At 48.1% G+C, this 18,509-nt stretch overlaps 2 long non-coding RNA genes across 2 annotated transcripts in view; one reads left to right on the top strand and one right to left on the bottom strand.

The window, feature by feature from the left end:
* Positions 1-18,509, top strand: part of LOC109278001 (uncharacterized) — a 79,067-nt gene that overhangs the window by 59,061 nt on the left and 1,497 nt on the right. The window lies entirely within an intron of this gene.
* On the bottom strand, positions 1,662-5,535 carry LOC109278002 (uncharacterized). The gene is made up of 3 exons (XR_008420076.1): positions 5,074-5,535; positions 3,406-4,272; positions 1,662-1,984 (listed from the first exon to the last, which is right to left on the bottom strand). It is a non-coding gene; the product is annotated as an uncharacterized LOC109278002 (long non-coding RNA).

Raw genomic sequence — 18,509 nt, 5'->3', positions numbered from 1 at the left:
ACACACACACACACACACACGGCCCTAAATGTCTCCGGTTCTAAACAAGAGATTTGGAAGCTAGAGGCAAATAAGTAACAGTGAAAATGAAAGCAAGAGAGTTCGTGAGTGGGGTAAACCCTGTGTTACCAGGCAGTGGTTGTAGGAAGAGACGTGGAGCAAGGGGTGTCTGAGCCTCCTTTCCAGGGAAGAAGCCCAGAAGTGGCAAACCTTCTAGTCCCCAGGGTCCTTGGAGGACCCGCGAACAGCTGGCAGAATTTCCCACATCCTGCAGCATACAGAGACAACACAGTGCTTCCCACAACCCAACAGGGGCGTGGAAGGAGCTGAGACAAACAAGATCTGAGAGGAAGAGGGTCCCCAGAAGTGGCTGTGTATGCTACCCTCGGAACAGATGCCAAAAATAAATATTTGGGTGAGTTGTAGAAAAATAAAGAATTTTTTTGTGACTGGCCCCTTTAAGCTTGTATCCTTAGAACTTGGCTACATTTAGGATGGGTCAGCCGAGCCCCTGCTCTCAAGGGCCCACAGTCTGTCTGGGAGACAGAGAAGCAAGGAAACCATATCTACTGGGGATATGATGCCTTCGGGGGAAAGGGGTAATGAGTGATACGGAAGCTCCTGGCCCCGAAAACCGTTTTTGCGAGACTCCGCCGTCCCTCTCTCCAGTCCCACCTTTGGGATATATATGAGTTACTATTGCTAGGCAACAAATCGCCTCGAAACTAAATGGCTTCAGATAATCAACACTTATCATCTCACAAAGTTGGTGTGGGCTAGGAATTTGGGAATGGCCTGGCCAGGTGGTTTTGGCTCGGGGTCTCTCAGAAGGATGCAGTCAGGACATGATCAGGGCTGCAGTCACTTGGAGGTTTGACTGGGGTGGGAGGGTCCACCGCCACCATAGCTCACTCAGATGCTCCTTGTTGGCAGGCCTTAGTTCCTTACCACGTGATCCTCCCCACGGGGTGCTTGAGCGTCCTCACAGCATGGCGGCCGGCTTCCCCCAGAGTAAGTGATCCAAGAGAGAGAGCAAGGAAGACTACATCCTGATCCAAAGAAGCTCAGCCCACACTCTAGGGGAGAGAACTAAGCTCCACCTCCAGAAGTGGTGGTTGGGGGGGAGTATCAAATTATTTATGGACTTAGTTTAAAACCACCAAAGGGCAGGAAGGAAGTCAGATTTCCTGAATTGCCCCACTGTCCCGATCCCCAAAACGTGATGGATTTTCGTGGGTCCAGTGGTAATAACATGAGGAAGCCCACGTGACAAGACTGGAATTGGGACTCAGACACAGTTGGGAAAGGTTAGGGGTCTAAATACAAGAGCATAGTCAAAACTATCACTGCTGGGATAGGGCTCTCAGGAAGCCAGCACGGGGTGGGGGGGGGGGGGGTGGGGAGTAGAAGCCAGGCGTGAGCACCGTCAGCCAACGTCTGAGCTGTGCTTTTAGGCAGGATGATAGGATCCAGGAGGGATGGGGCAGGGCCCGAGAGGGACCCAGGAGGGGGCCCCAGGCCCCAGGCCCAGGGCCGGACTGCCCAGTGGGCCCCCTAAACATGAGCTTTGAGACCCAGTCCAGTAGGTGCTTCCTACAAAACTAAAAAAAGTTTCAGCTTCAGCGAACAAGAATGTTGCAATCTAAATATCCCAAGTAAGTTCGTTATAATTTCAACACTTGTGTAAGTTTGTGAGTCAGTATTGTTGTAAGCTTGTGTTTTATGAGCCAGTATTGTTTTTATTTTAAATTTTATTCTGAATTACATAGTGGGGATGGGGGGGGATCGAGAATCTCTGAAGCAGAATTTGCCGATTGGCGTATCATAGCGCACTGATAAACTGTTCGTGGGGAGGGCCTCCTCCAGAGCTAGTGAAGCTAGTGGCCAGTACAGAGAACCTGCCATAAGGGGCAGCGGTGGGGGCTGACCTCCAGCCTGTGTCCTGTCCACCACGCCTGGCATCCTGGTGCAGGGACGAGCCAGCCTGCAGGGAAGGGACACATTTTTTTATTTCTAGTTTCCGCTAGCTGCTGGCTCGGCCAGTAGGTTATAGACCTGTTGAAATACGGATGCCTTTGGCCTTTGGGGAAGGAGGCCAGGCAGGCTAAGAGAGCACCCTGGAGTACCCAGGCCAGATCCCTTCTACCAGGAGCAGCCTGCCCAGTGTCTAAATAGGAAGGAAGGAAGGAAGGAAGGAAGGAAGGAAGGAAGGAAGGAAGGAAGGAAGGAAGAGGGAGAGAAGAAGGAAGGTAGGAAGGGAGGGAGGGAAGAAGGAAGGAAGGAAGGAAAGAAGGAAGGGAGGGAGGGAGGAAGGAAGGCCACGTGAATCCAGTCCTAACTAGGCTACTAACCACTCAAGCATCGGCGCAGTCCCTTGGGCACGGCTGTGCATGCCAGGTGAAGGTTTCCTTATAGTCTCCTGCTAAGTAATCGATCCCCAAGTATGGGTAGCACAGGAGGCCAGCGCGAATCAAGGACGCATGGAAGCAGAGACTGAGAGAAGCAAAGACTCGGGTAGCTACCACCCAGGGTTCGGCCCCCGTGGGCGGCTGGGGAGCAGCGTGCCGAGAAGGTGGAACGGGCCCATTCTCCCAGAGCTTTGGAAGCCGACCGCTGGTGGCAGAATGTCAGCAGCGTTCAGGCCATTCTGCTCCACTCCCTGATCCTTGTGGGGCCGTGCCTGAACCCCCCCCTCTGAAGTGCCCTTCCCTTTAGAGAGCTCCATTCCGCCAGAGGGGCTCTGAGTTGGTCCAGAGCAGTGAAGGGATCTGCGACCAGACCCCCTAGCATAATAAAGCCTGAATCTGATAGGAAGAGGTCGTTTGGGACAGCTTTGTTTGTCTGCTGGGATTTGGAGTCAGGGGCCTGCGGGCTGAAGGAAGTGACATATGCAAATGAGTCACATGCCTGCCCTGCGGAGACTGACAGCTTTATCATGAAGTACCCAAATCTCCCAGGGCCTGTGTATAAAGAGGCCTGGAGCCTTCTCTTGTCCTTTGGCGACGATCCAGCTTGCTCAGGCATGACTTCGCACAGAAAAACGCTCCTTGTGATGGTAGCTCTGCAGCCAAGACAGGCTCTGTGCTGAATTATTGAGCGGGGCGCCTGCTTGCCTGCCTCGGCCAGAGCCTTTCTTCTCTGTAGCTCCGTGGCCTGACAAGTCAGTTTCAATACGCAGCGACGCAAGGCCCTGTGCTCGCTCGGCCTGATGCTGGGCCAGATTCCAGACGTGCTTGTACAGCCGCCAACACACCCCAGGCACCAGGCTTTACTCCAGGGTCACGGGCACCACAGATTCAGACAAATGGATGTCTCGATGGTCTCCAAGCTATCGTCCTGTAGGAATCCTGTATCAACATATCTAACACCAATATCAGGAATCAACGCCCCAACCAGCTTCTTCACCTGTTTCCTCTATTTTGATGAATGGTGCCACCATCCACCCAGGTGCCTGAGCCCAGGTCTCGGCTTCACTCTTCATTCCTATCGCTTCCCGTCTCTGCAACATGGCGTTGGTCTCCGCGTTTGTCTATACAGCTTCTCAGATATTTCTCAGTGGGGCGCCTGAGTGGGTCCGTCGGTTGAGCGTCCGACTTCAGCCCAGGTCGTGATCTCACGATTCGTGAGTTCGAGCCCCGCGTCGGGCTCTGTGCCGACAGCTCAGAGCCTGGAGGCTGCTTCAGACTCTGTGTCTCCCTCTCTCTCTGCCCCTCCCCTGCTTGTGCTCTGTCTCTTCCTGTCTCTCTCAAAAATAAATAAACATTAAAAAAAATTTTTTTTGAATATTTTTTCAGCGCCTGGGTGGCTCCGTCGGTTGAGCGTCCGACTTCAGCTCAGGTCATGATCTCACGGTCCGTGGGTTCGAGCCCCGCATCCGGCTCTGTGCTGACAATTTAGGGCCTGAGGCCTGCTTTGGATCCTGTGTCTCCCCCTCTCTGCCCCTCCCCCTGCTTGTGCTCTGTCTCTCTCACTCTCAAAAACAAATAAACATAACATTTTTTTTTAATTAAAAATAAAAAACAAAATTCTCAGATGTATTCAGTCATCCCCATTCTCACCACTCCTGGCTTGTGGCTGCTATCTCTCCTCTGGGCTCCTGACCTACTCAAGCTCCCCTTCTCCCATCCTTCGGCAACACCATCTAATCCTATCGTTGTCCAACCTTCGTTGGTTCTTATTCGTTGCAGGACAAAGTCTAAAGTATGGTCGTCAGAGAGAGCTCAATTTGAATGTGTTCTGCCACTTGCAACATATGACATTGGTCAAGTCAGCCTGTGAAATGAGAGTAATAGCAATGGTGAGGATTGAGGTAATGTGACATAGTTCAGGATCCAGTGTCTGGAAAGTACCAGAAATGCTAACCTTGGTTGCTATTCACATCCTGGCTTCCCCTGCCCTGTCCCTCTTTATCTCCTGACCAGAGGGTCATATCCTACCCAACCACACACATTCCCTGAACGTGCCCTGCCATCCCATGCATTTGCACTATGGGTATACCATTCTCCTGCCTGGAATGACCTCTATCTCCTTATCTAGCCAACGACTTGCTACTCATTCTTAAAGGCCCATCTCAAATATTACCTTCCTTGAGACGGTCCTGATGCTCCCATCTTAGCATTTTCTTAACTCTTGTGACTCTCTTACAACCTGCTACCTTGAAATATTCTCATGCGCGCCTGTCTTGGCACGCAGTGAGCACTCTAGGAACAGAGACAATTATCCATTCAAACGTTCATTCGCTAACAGGCGTGTGGTATTTCTCACGGGCCAGGCATAGTGCTGGGTGCTGCGGACACAAAATGGCATTAAACACTATCTCTATTAATCAGGGCGCTTAATTGCCAACAATAGCATCCACTATTTTATTGTGGAAAGAGTTTTATTCCAGAGAATTGTGCCGCTCACAGAATCGTGGCAAGGGCCAGGGCCAGGCTTGGTGTCTATACAAGTCCCAGCAATGAAGCGGGGAACTACAGACTAAGAAAAAGCACCAACTCCATTAAGGCAATGTTCTAGTCGGAAACACCATAATTATAGCCATCCTGTGCTGGGGGCCGGACTTTAGAAACTCACCTGTACCTGCCCCCACAGCATCAGATATCACCACCAAGGTTGCCAGAAGATCTCTTCAGTTTTTGCTTCTATTTAAAGTCTCAAACGGGCATCTGGGTGGCTCAGTCGGTTAAGCATCCAACTTCGGCTCAAGTCATGACCTCTGGGTCTGTGGGTTCGAGCCCCGCGCGGGGCTCTGTGCGGACAGCTCAGAGCCTGGAGCCTGCTTCGGATCCCGTGCCTCCGTCTTTCTCTGCCCCTCCCCCATGCTCGCAGTCTGTCTGTTGCTCTCTCTCAAAAATGAACAAACGTTAAAAAAAAATAAAGTCTCATACAGGTATACCTGCTTGATGGAACTTACATTACCTTTCTATATCCCAGCTGCCAGGCGGTCTCGTAAATGCAATTTTTAGCTTTCTAGCTCCAACAGGAAAATGCGCTACGAAGGGTTTCCAATGAGGTGGAGTGAGCCAAACTACGATATCCTGGCTCTTAAAGCGCTCTGGCTTAGGGGGAGAGTCAGGCAAGCCAACAGATGGTACAATGTTATCAGTGTAGCAGGGGGCTGGGCACCAGAACAGCAGTCCCCAAGCCAGGTGAGGGGTTCCGGGTGCAAGATAAAGCTACGTATGCCAAGTTTTAAAAGCTTGCATTTTACGCTGAAGGCACGGGGTAGTCAGTGAGTGATGTGGTCCTATTTTAGTCCGGGAATGATGAACCTGGATTGGAGAGGAGCAAGCCTAGAGTGAAAAGGCCAGTTAGGAGAGCACTGTAGGCATCTGGGTAAAGTGATGATGATCTGAGCCAAAGAGGCAGCAATAGGGCTAGAGAAGAAGGACAGGGGTGGAAAATAGCTTAGCCCCAGTGACAGACTGACCACGAAGGAAGGCCTGGAAGTCAGTGGCCAAATCGCGGTTCGGGTGGTGGGGTAGATTATGGTACCTCTGCTTTTCTTCTGGCCCTTCCTACTTATCTCGTTTTAGGGAAACTATCCTTTCAGGAAACCATGGGGTCGTGAGGACCTGACCTCCTCACCCCTTACAAGTAGACATTTAGCCAGGCTGTCCGATCAGAGCCCCCCACCCTCAACCACAGAGATGGGTGCAGGTGTGGTCACGTGACCCAACCTGTGCCAGTCAATTAGGAATATACCCAGGCTTGGCCGGACCCATCACAGAGAAGCTGGTGTGTTTCCATGAGGTTGACGAGTTGATGCATGAAACTCTAGAGTGTCCAGGGGCCGTTTTCCCATCAGGTATCTCTAATCGAATACCAAGGTGCAGGATGTTACCGGGAGGTTGACTGGCTAAGGAAGAGGGGACGAGAGTCACCCAGAGTGATGTAATTTGCATCTCCTGCACCAACAGCAACACCTGCATGTAGTGAGTGCTCAGTTACGTTTAATGAGTGAGGAAATGAATGAAGCCTTTAAAATGTGTATTTATAAATACAGAATGGTACTTCTGTCATGTCATTTAAAAAGTCAAACCTTGAGGGGCGCCTGGGTGGCTCAGTTGATTAAGCATCTGACTTTGGCTCAGGTCACCGTTGGTGCGTTCAAGCCCCGCATCAGGCCCTGTGCTGACAGAAGGGAGCCTGCTTTGGATACCCATCCCCCTCTCTCTGCCCCTCACCCACATATTCTCTCTGTTCTTCAAAAATAAATAAACATTTATTAAAAAAAAAAAAAAGTTGAGCGCCTGGGTGGCTCAGTCTGTTGGGCGTCCAACTTCAGCTCAGGTCATGATCTCACAGTTTGTGAGTTTGAGTCCCGCGTCGGGCTCTGTGCTGACAGCTCAGAGCCTGGAGCCCGCTTCCGATTCTGTGTCTCCCTCCCTCTCTGCCCCTCCCCTACTCACACTCTGTCTCTCTCTCTCTCTCTCTCTCTCAAAAATAAATAAACATTAAACAAATTTAAAAAATAAAAAAATAAAAAGTCAAACCTTGAGATTAAAAAAAAATCTATCAAATGGATTTATTGGACATGCAGAAATTTAAAAACAGGTAGATTCCTTGTTTTCTTGGGGGCAGGAGGTGAGGATTACACTGGGCATATTGTTTTGTATTGCACGTGATTTCCCTCGAATGGTTGAAGACATAGATGAATAATATTAAACATATCGCGTTACTAAATACTGTATTCAACTAGATCCCCAATTCTTTTCCTTTAAATGGTTGATGCCGTAAAAAATAATCAGTATAACAGCAGGACTCACTCTCAAAGTCTTGGAAACCTGTGTTCTAGGGGCTGGTGCACCCAGACAGTGGGTCTTATTGAGTTGCAAAAACAACAAAGGTGATATAAGTTAAATTGCTATTTTAATCAAGTAGGGATCGAACATACAATAAGATATGTAATACATTTTGCTTCACATCGTGTACCATGATTCATCCACAACTTTTGGTTTGCATGTGTGCTACTGAGCCGAATTAAACATCTAGCCACGGTCCTTCCTCGTCACTCCTTCCTTTGGCTAACAAAGGATACAAGAAATCAGGAGAACTTGCAGACCTGGCCATGGGTAATTCATTTTCTTTCCATTTCTCCACTTATACCAGGAACCAACACATGTTTTGAGCTTTAATTAAACAAATTGCCCGGACGGTATTAGCAACACGTTTCTCTCAGGCTGGGAATCTGCGGGTGCGGCTGGTAGTTGGGAGTCTGTCCTGGGCTGTTGGGCAATTGAGGGAGAGGAACCCTGAAGACAGAGGAGAAGAAGGAAAGTGGCACAGCGCTTGCACGTGTCTCCTCCCTAAATTGTGGCAATAAACAAGCCAGGCAGAAAGACACCCCCCTCCCCACCCCCCACCCCCTATCTCTCTGTGTCCTTTCCTTTGCCTCTGAACAGTCTCTGGCTGTGTTCTTCTTACCAGGGTCACATCTTCCTCGTCCCCTGAGCCTGATAAAGGGAGTGTTTGCAGAAAGGAAGCCCAAGAACTTGGGAGTATGGGAGCAGGTCTTCTATCAAAGGATGAAAAAAATAGTCACACATATGCAAGCAGGCAATTTGCAAATCCCCTGGGAAATTCTGCCCAGGGTTATTCAGCTACCCCCCTATCGCCTTTGTCTGCAAGGCAGAGTTACCACAGGGGTAATTGGCAGCATCAGGGGCTTGGGCAGAGAGGGGTACCCCGCGGCAGCAGGTATTCTGCTAACCAGATGTCACCGCTCTCTACTCCCCCATCTCCTTTCTGGCCCTGTCTGCTTTCCTCCTCTCAGACACCCTCTTGGTCACACAGTCCTCTGGCTAGTTCATATACCCTTCCCCCCTTGTTCGGGAGAAAACGCTGTATTATTTTATAGTGACCTTTCCAAGAGCAGACACAAAGGAGGTAAGAATGGGTGTAAGAAGGGACTAGCATACCAGCCAGAACAGGTGCTGAGTTAACATTTGTTGAATGGCTGATACACAGAAAAAGCATCTAGATAACTCCTAGAACCAAAGAAGCTTTGAAAGTAATACAGAAAAAAAACCAGATCGTTCTTTCCCCACTCTTCCATCCGACGCCACCCTGCCACGGGCTTCTCTGGACTTCCCCCTCCACACAGACATTGTGGACCTCAACATGCTGCCTTAACCTAGCTAAGCCCCCAGATGATTAAATAAATCACGTATCTGGAGGAGTGGAGGGGCCAGTTTAGGAGGTGAGAACCCCGGACCATGTTGAGGTCTGGAGAGCCCCATTATATCTAACATCACATAAGCCACAGCTTATAAGGCTAAAAACGTCCCCACATGGTCTGATCCTTTTTGGCCAACTCAGACTAGAGGTAGCTGTTAGTACTAAAATGAATAATAATGCTATTATCTTTGAGCGGACCTATCATTTGTCAAGCACGTCCTCAAATTCTTTTATTCAATTATACATAACTTTAGTTCTGTCACCCCACCTCGTGGCTGGGCACACTGAGGTTCAGGACGATTAGAGGACTCATCTAGATGACACATGGAACACCGGCCGTGCCACGATTTGAACCCGGATCTGTCTCCTTCCCTACTGGGCACTGTGATAAGCCACATGAAGAAGAGAGCACCTTCATGTGCATTGCCTGTCAACAAAGGGTACCAGGTACTCAACTGCTGCGTTTTAGAAGTCAAAGCTGACTTTCCTACAGGCCGGCTTTCTTCTTAGGAGAGTCCCATTTTGCCTGTTATGGAGACAGATGTCCCCATAGAAAACCCTGGTGACCCATTAAAATGTTATGAAAACTGCCTCTGGCCAGACCGGTGGGAGCCAAGACGAGAACACAAAGTACATCCTCTGGTGATTTAAGGAGGCGTTGGCCTCACCACCTAGTGGGGCTAGCACAGGTACCAATGCTATTAGGCAAAGCCACAGAAATAACAGACTGAATTAAGCTTTAATCTCTAAACCATTGTAAGGATAATGAGTGCACTTTATAATAATTGCCAGAAGTGAGAGCAGGGAAGAAAACATTGGAAAAGGCTGCAGCTTCAGTTTCTTCCTTCGCAAACCGGGAGCGTAGTACCAGCCAAGCTCCTGAGCCCACAGAAGGCTAGAATAAAAATGCTCCGCAATTAACGAAGAGGAAACAGATTTAGAAAGACGCCCGCTTTACCAATGGGTCTGCCAGCCTCCAGCTCCTAGCTGACCGTTGACCATGATGACCACAAGCCTGCCCTGAGGCAGGCTCTCCTGTGCATTTTCCCCGTAGGCTGGAAATCCAGCTCACTTATATAACAGGCTTCGAGGCAGCACTCGTCTTTAAGCAGGAGGGACCCCGGATTACTCCCCCATTTCTGTGGCTTCCAGGGCAGGCATTCCCAGCTTCCTGGGAATTTGGTGAGCCACCCGAATGTGTCTGCCAAGTCTCTCTCTTCTGGGGATATTTGATTCATTGTTGTCCAGAACCCCCAGTGGGTAACATTCACCCGTCACGCTGGATTGTTGTGCCCGGGGAAGCAGAGCACCAATGGGGGTAACTGGGTACGGCTTCTGTCTTTCTCTTGTTTCTGTCCTCACTGTTGCTTTTTCTCAGAGGAAGAGACATTTACCTGTAGAACCACAAGAAAGCCCGCAGAGGGTTCCCGGGAAGACATAACTGTTCCAGCCGCCGTCAACATTTGTGTACAAATACCTGTTTGGGTATCTGTTTTCAGTTCTTTGGGGTATAGATCCAGGAGTGGAAATTGCGGAGTCTTATGGTTGATTTCCACGTATGCGTTAATGTCCAGAATAAGGAAAAGCATAGAGATAGCAAGCAGATTGATGGTTTCCGAGGGCTGGGAGGGACAGAGCAGTAGGGAATGACTGTTAATGGCTACGGGGTTCCTTTTGAGGGGACGCACATGTTTGGGAACTTCATAGAGGTGAGAGTGGCACAACACTGTGAATGTACTAAATGCCCTTCAACCGTACATTTTTAAGATGGCTATAAATTTGTTATGCGAATTTCACCTCAAGAATTATTTATTTATTTATTTTTTAATGTTTCTTTATTTTTGAGAGAGAGCGAGAGATACTGCAAGCAGGGGAGGGGCAGAGAGGGAAGCACAGAATCTGGAGCGGGCTCCAGGCTCCGAGCTGTCAGCACAGAGCCTGACACTGGTCTCAGATTCAGAGACCGGTTAAGCGTCCGACTTCGGCTGCGGTCATGATCTCGCGGTTCGTGAGTTCGAGCCCCATATAGGGCTCTGTGCTGACGGCTCAGAGCCTGGAACCCGCTTCAGATTCTGTGTCTCCCTCTCTCTCTGCTCCTCTCCTGCTCTCACTCCGTGTGTCTGTCTCTCTCTCAAAAATAAAAATAAACATAAAAAATAATTAAAAAAAAAAAAAGCACCTCCAATACCCGAGACCTGCCTTCCCAGGGAAGTACAATAGGAGAGAAACGCAACTGAGAGCTTAAGAGCCTCAGACACCTCGATGCAGTTGTGGTGCAGTCGTATTTTATGGGGGAAAGGAGTGGTCTGGTAGCTTCAGATTCATGAAAGACAAAAATCTTCATATTGTCATTATTACCGTAGGCGTTTCTTAAGATACGGTAAGCTCTTTCCGTTGCTTTTGTAAGTAGTATTCATAGTCCTAGCAACAACATTCCAGTTTTCTTATGAACCTCAAGGCTGAGAACCACTGGTCTAGACTGAAAGAAGGGAAAAAGGCAAGTGTATGATGCACGTCTTTGGTCCTTCCAAATGTGGCGTCTTGAAGATAAAGAGGGGGAGGGATCAGGCATGGCGACTCTCGTTAATAACACCGTATTGCATATTGAAAGCTGCTAAGAGCAATTCTCCGAAGTTCTCGTCACAAGAAAAAAAAAATTCTGTAACTCTATGCAGTGATGCAATTTAACTAGATTTACTATGGTGATCATTTCACAACATCTACAAATACTGAATCATTATGTCGTACACCTGAAACTAATATGTTATATGTCAATTATATCTCAATAAGGAAATGAGCAAAACATTCCAAAAATACACAGCGGAACACGTCAACAAATGGGAAAACATACCATCTCTTCTGACAAGATGACACAATGTCATTTTCCTCTCTTGCATCGAGATACGCTTATCTTCTTAATTCGATTTTTAAATTCAGCCTAATGTCAATAAACCTGTGCATAATTTAAAAAAAGGGTAGGAAATTTTGAGAATGTTCCTACTCGTTTGTAGGGTTTAGTTCCATTCTGTGTACATATTAAAACTCTAGAGTATTAATACATGTTAATAGATTTTTTTGTTATGATTTCATCTCATTTGGGGGAGAGTTGAGAGAGGTTGGGCTCTATTAAAGGATAATTATTTTTAATTAAAGAGGTAAAATCATGAGTCTCATATAGATATAAAATGATCACATGTCAAGGATTTTATTAAACTCATTAATTGACAAGGGAGAACTTGATTAGCTGCCACCCAGGCCATAGTCTCTATTCTTTCACATGGGTGCTGTCCTTCTCCACTCAGCTCAGCCTGGCAGACCCCTCCAGACCCCAGCTGGGCCGGGACCGTTGTTCCTTTTCTGACATTTCTTAGCCTCAGATGCTTCCTCTCCATGAACCCTACTGAGCTGGTGGATGGGATGGCCCCTGAATGGGGTGAAATTACAATCATCAGTTTGAAACAAAGAGAACGATAGTACAGACCCAATAGGACCTATCGGTCTCCATGCTAAAAGGCAGCTTTTCTCTGAGCTGGAAACTGCAAGGTCTGGAGGGAGATCAAAGGGAGAGAGAAGGAGCATGGGGCTGAGCACCCCCACCCTTGAGAAGGTTGCTATCCAGGCTGGGAAAGTGGAGGCCACTCTGTATTAGTCAGGAATCTCCAGAGAAACAGAATCAATAGAACATGCACATATATAGAAAGAGAGATTTATTTTAAGAAATTAGCTCATATGATTACGGATGCTTGGCAAGTCCAGAATCTGCAGGATGGGCCAGCAGGCTGCAGACATAGGGGTGAGTCAATGTTGTGGTTCAAGTCCAAAGGCCATCTGCTGCAGAATTTATTCTTGCTCAGGGGAGGCCAGCCTTTTGTTCCATTCAGGCCTCCATCTGATTGCATGAGGCCTACCCACATATGAGGAGCAATCTGCTTTATTCAAAAATTCACTAATGTAAATATAAAGTTCATCTAAAAACAGCCCCATAGACACATCTACAGCGATGTTAGACTAAATATCTGGTCACCTTAGCAGAAGTTGACACGAGCTGACACACAAAGACCATTACACATTCCCAGGACCGTAGCCTGGGTCTTTGGAGCCCATGGGTCAGTGGTCCAGGTGCTGAAGACTGCTGAAGAACAAGGCTGGTGCTGAGAGAAGGGGAAGGGAAATATGGCTTCAGAGTGGCCAAACAGAAGGAGGTTAGGAAAAACCCAGCCCAACCTTATTATTCCCCTGTCCAGCCCTCTACCTCCTGCCCCCTGTCCCCTAGAGAAGATTTGCTACCTGTCCAACCTCCAGGCTTATCAAGGCATTTCTACTGAGCTCGTAAAATGAGCCAAGATAGCTCGTCATGGCCTCGTTCAGCTGGACCATTCTTGTGAAGGCCCAGCAGGCAGCCTGGAAAATCTGAACATTCTTCACTTAATTCCTGGGGTGCCCAGTGATGGCTTCACAGATTTACGGTCAACCGTGGTTGCAGGGGGAGAGTGCTGGGACCTGGCAGTAACATGCTGTGTGACACCATAGAGGAAGATTAGCCACCCTGGAACCAATGGTTTCTCTTTATCTCTGTTGAGGCTTTGGGCCCTTGATAGTGTGTTGAATAATGCCCCCCTGCCCTGCCCTCCAAAGGTATGCTCATGCCCTAATCCCTAGAACCTTTGAATATGACCTTATGTGGAAAAGGGGCCTTTTTGGTTATAATTAACTTTAGGATTTTGGGATAAGATCATCTTGATTGTGCCGGTGGGCCTAGTTCCAATAACAGTTTTCCTTGTAAGAGAAGGGGCAGAGGGGCACTGGAGTTCGAGAAAGAGGCCACATGAAGACGAAGGCAGAGACTGGTATTGGGGGTCACAGGCCAGGGTGTGCCTGGAACCACTGGAAGCCGGAAGAGGACAAGAAGTTTACTCCCCCAGAGCCTTCAGACGCCTATGTCAATTTTCTGGCCTCTAAAACTGGGAGAGAATTAATTGCTGCCGTTTTAAACTGCCACGTTTGTGGTGATTTGTGATAGATTAGCCCCAGGAAACTAATATACCCTCTTGGTGGCCCTTAGAAGTTGTCTGAGGCACTGTGGGTCCAGATAACATACACTGGCAGGCTGCCTGAGATGAGGCAGACGAAGTGTCCTGGCCACAGAGAAGCTGTGATAACATGCACGTGTGTGTGAATTCATCCACCCCCCCCCACTCCCACCCCCCCCCCCCACCTCCCGGCCTTAAGATCTCTTTATCCAGAACCAACCACATGGTAGGCGTCATGTTGGGTACTGATCAGGGGATAATCAAAACATCTTGGGAGGGGCAGCTTCACAGCTGATTGCCACCCGCATCCCTTGGTCCGACCAGTTCTTTTTTAGAAACTATTTTTTTTTAATGTTTACTTATTTTTGAGAGACAGAGAGAGACAGACAGCGCAAGTGGCGGGAGGGTGGGGTGGGCAGAGATGGAGGGAGACACAGAATCTGAAGCAGACTCCAGGTTCCAAGCCGTCAGCACAGAGCCCAACATGGGGCTCGAACTCCCGAATCGCGAGGTCATGACCCGAGATGAAGTCGGACGCTTAACCGACTGAGCCACCCAGGCGCCCCAACAATAAAGCATTTTTTAATTAAGGTATCTACATTGTTTTTAGACGTCATGCTCTTGCACACTTACTAAAGCACAGTGCAGTGTAGACGTAACTTTTATATGCACTGGGAAACCAAAAAATTCATTTGACTCCCTTTATTGCAGCGCTCGCTTTATTGCAGTGGCCTGGAGCCAAACCCACAGTATCTCCGAGATACGCTTGTATTTGCATAGGCCTCAGCTGTGCTTGAATTAACTTCAATTTCCTCATCTGTAAAATGGGGGTGATGGCTCGTAGGGCTGCTGAATGGATCGGATGCTCAATACTCAATAAACAGCAGCGGTTACTATTTTTACAGAACTGGTCCCTTTGCGTAGTTGTCCTCTGGCTCTCATTCGGGGGCCTGGGGTCCCTTCTGGTCTAACCCGGAAAGTTCTGTTTTTCTGCTAGCGCCAGGAAGGCACCTTTCAGAAGGTGCGAGGACAACTGGCAATGAAGAGAACAACCGGGCAGAGAGCACCCGGCAAAGCACACGTGGGCCTTCAGTGTGACTCGACCGCGTGCCTGCCTGGATTTTCAAAGAAAGGAAATGGCAGCAGTGAAGACAGATGTCAGGGCCCGTGACTCTACCAGCCTCCTTCACGCTCAGAGCCACTCTGCGACGCACCTCTGGGGGCCCATTAGAACAACACTGGTCGATGTAGCAGCCCCTTCCCGGCAACCTGTCCTCTGACGTGGGGAAGAATGAGAATTTGGACTTTCAGATGCTAATTCCTCCTCACCTGAGTCCTGAGTTTTATATATTCATTAAAATGGCAGCGGGTGTGCAAACAAGTTCTTGTACGTACGTGTTCATAGCATCACCGTTCACGACAGCCAAAGGTGGAGACAACCCAAATGACCTTCAGCAGATGGATGGATAAACAAATTGGGGCGTATGCATTTACTGGAATGCGATTCCGCCACGGAGGGGAGTGAAGCACTGGCACATGCCACAACTTGGATGAAACTCAAAAACATTATGCTAAATAAAAGAAGCCAGGGGGCCCCTGGGCGGCTCGGTGGGTTGAGTCTCCGACTTCGGCTCAGGTCATGATCTCAGGGCTCCGGGGTTCGAGCCCCGCATCGGGCTTTCTGCTGTTGGCACAGAGCCCGTTTTGGATCCTCTGTCTCCCTCTCTCTCTCTCTGCCTCTCCCCTGCTTGTGTGCTTGCTCTTTCTCTCTCGCGCACGCAAAATTAAATAAACATTAAAAAAAGAAAGAAAGAAGGGGTGCCTGGATGGCTCAGTCAGTTAAGTGTCTGATTTCGGCTCAGGTCATTATCTCATAGTTCGTGGGTTCAGGCCCCACGCGGGGCTATTCGCTGAGGTGCTGATGGCGTGGAGCCAGCTTCGATCTTCTGTCCCCCTGCCTCTCTGCCCCTCCCACACACACTCTCTCTCTCTCTCTCTCTCAAAAATAAACATTAAAAAAAATCAATAATAAAAATAGAAAGAAGCCAGACACCCAGGATCACATACTGTATGATTCCATGTATGTGAAACACCCAGAACAAGTATTTCCATAGAGATGAAAAGCAGATTGGTGGTTGCCAGGGGCCCGAAAGGGGAGAATGAGGACTAACTGCTTACCGGGTACAGGGTTTCCTTTTGGGATGATGAAAACGTGTTGAACTTTTCTACCTAGTTGCACAACATGGTGAAGATACTAAATGCCCCTCAATTATTCACTTTAAAATGGTTAGTTTGGGGGGCACCTGGGTGACTCGGTCTGTCATGTGTCCAACTTCAGCTCTGGTCATGATCTCACAGTTCATGAGTTCAAGCCCTGCATTGGGCTCTGTGCTGACAGCACAGAGCCTGCTTTGGATCCTCTGCCCCCCCCCCACCCCTCCTCTGCTCTCTCTCTCTCTCTCTCTCTCTCACACACACACACACACGCACACATACAATAAAAAAAATTGAAATAGTTTTTGTTGGGTGAATTTCACCTTTTTTTTTTTTTTAATGACACTTCACCTTCCAACATGAAAGAATCCTGAACGATTCTCAAAGAGCCTGATCTCAAAGATAGCCTCAGGGCTATCTTCTCCCCAAGTCTGGTTCTAGGATCTTTGCTTATTGCTGTACCGGGAAAGAGAAAGATGCTGCAGATCTGGAGCCAGTGCAACAACTCGCCCTTCAGTGGGGATTATTTTGAAAAGAGACAACCAAAAAGACAGGTCCAGTCCTCTCCACAAGACGTATTTGATCTCAAAGGCAATTTGTCCTAGGTTGTGATATCTTTATTGCATTCAATTCATGCTTCCATTCCAGAAATATTAGTGTTTTTTAATACCTCCCCCACACCAACTGTAAGATCTTACGGCAGCTTTCTGGATTTGCAGCGAGTCTCATATTCCTTCAGAACATGGTTGGCCAGAAACTTGGGTGTCCCTGCCTAACATATGGAGAGAAAAACCGATCCTCTCACTGTGGTTTCGGTTCTCTGAACGGCCTTCCCAAAAGATACTCTTAGTAGCAATTATGCAGATGTGTGGACAAGGTGAGGCTACTTTTGGAGGATCTACTGCTACCTCAGAGGAACAAATGCCAGAATCTCCAAACAGCGCAATGGATGCCCAAGAGCAGAAGACGCCCCTGTGGCTCTCAGTTGGAATCCTCCCTCTCATTTATCAATCCCTGTTGGTGCTCCAGGGTTGGGGCGGCAGTTTGTCGATGTTGGGAGTCTAGACTCTTTCTAGATTCTGTGTGCTAACTTTAGGATGTTGTCCTTATCTACAATGTCCAAAATGGTTCAACAGCACATCCGCACTCCTGGAGGAGAAGGGAAATAGGACCAATGGAGGACAAACTCATTTCCTTTCAGGAACATTTCCTCTCAGGAAATTTCACACATCACTGCTGCTGATATCCCATTAGCCAGAATCTAGTGGCCCTGTCACACCTAGCTGCAAGGAAGGCTGGTCTTGTGCCCAGGTTAACCTTCCATCCGAACAGAAAAAGGGGAGAATGGATACTGAGAGAGACAACTAGGACTCAGGCCCACCATCCAACTAATGTTCCTTCTTTCACTCATATGTCCAGTGCCTTTGCTGCCATTGAAAACAGGGGGTTTGTGGGGCTCCTGGGTGGCCCAGCCAGTTAAGCGCCTGACTTCGTCTCAGGTTATGATCTTGTGCTTCGTGAGTTCGAGCCCCGCGTTGGGCTCCGTGCTGACAGCTCAAGCCTGGAGCTTGCTTTGGAGTCTGCGTCTCCTTCTCTCTCTACCCCTCCCCTGTCCATGCTCTGTTTCTCTCTCTCTCAAAAAGTAAACAAACATTAAAAAAATAATAAAACAATAAAACATTGAGTTCGTGCCCCACCTCTGAGCCTTTACTCATGGTCTTCCCTAACGTAGAAGGGTCTGTCCACTTCTCCACATCCATATTGCCTTCACTGCCCCCTCTGCCTCGTCTCCTCCCTTCCTGACAACCTTCCCTGACAATCCCAGCCCTCAGTGACTTCCCAAGGCGTCCCTTGACCTTTATTTTCATTGTACATGATGTCCTATATAGCTAAGGTTTAATTTCAGAACTAGACAGCACATTTCTTGGGAACAGGGTCCTCATCATATATTTTTCTTGTATCCTTCATGGTCTCTAGCTCAGTGCTGAGCACACATATGTATTTAACAATTACTCTCTGAAATGAATTGAAGTTGATTAGAATGACATGCTCAACAATCTAGGACAATATTTTTATTCTTCTTTGATTATAGTATTTTTTCACCTAAGTGGTCTGCATGTAATTATGTATATACAGTTTTATATAAATACATACACATATTAATTTACTTATATAAGTATATCTAAAGAGTTTAATCTCTATAATATAAAAAATTTATGTGTAGGGGCGCCTGGGTGGCGCAGTCGGTTAAGCGTCCGACTTCAGCCAGGTCACGATCTCGCGGTCCGTGAGTTCGAGCCCCGCGTCAGGCTCTGGGCTGATGGCTCGGAGCCTGGAGCCTGCTTCCGATCCTGTGTCTCCCTCTCTCTCTGCCCCTCCCCCGTTCAGGCTCTGTCTCTCTCTGTCCCAAAAATAAATTAAAAAAAAAAAAAAGTTGGAAGAAGAAAAAAAAATTTATATGTACATACATATATGCACACATTTGCAACTCAAGAAACCAGGTTTATTCTTATTTAGTTTTCTAATCCTCTTGTTTACTGGGCAACTTTTCATCAACGTTACCTGCACTGTTTCAAAACTTTAATA

This window comes from Panthera pardus, unplaced genomic scaffold, assembly GCF_024362965.1.
Source record: "Panthera pardus isolate Hobbes unplaced genomic scaffold, ASM2436296v1 HiC_scaffold_7, whole genome shotgun sequence".
Classification (NCBI taxonomy): domain Eukaryota; kingdom Metazoa; phylum Chordata; class Mammalia; order Carnivora; family Felidae; genus Panthera; species Panthera pardus.
This window is presented reverse-complemented; position numbering and strand designations above follow the sequence as displayed.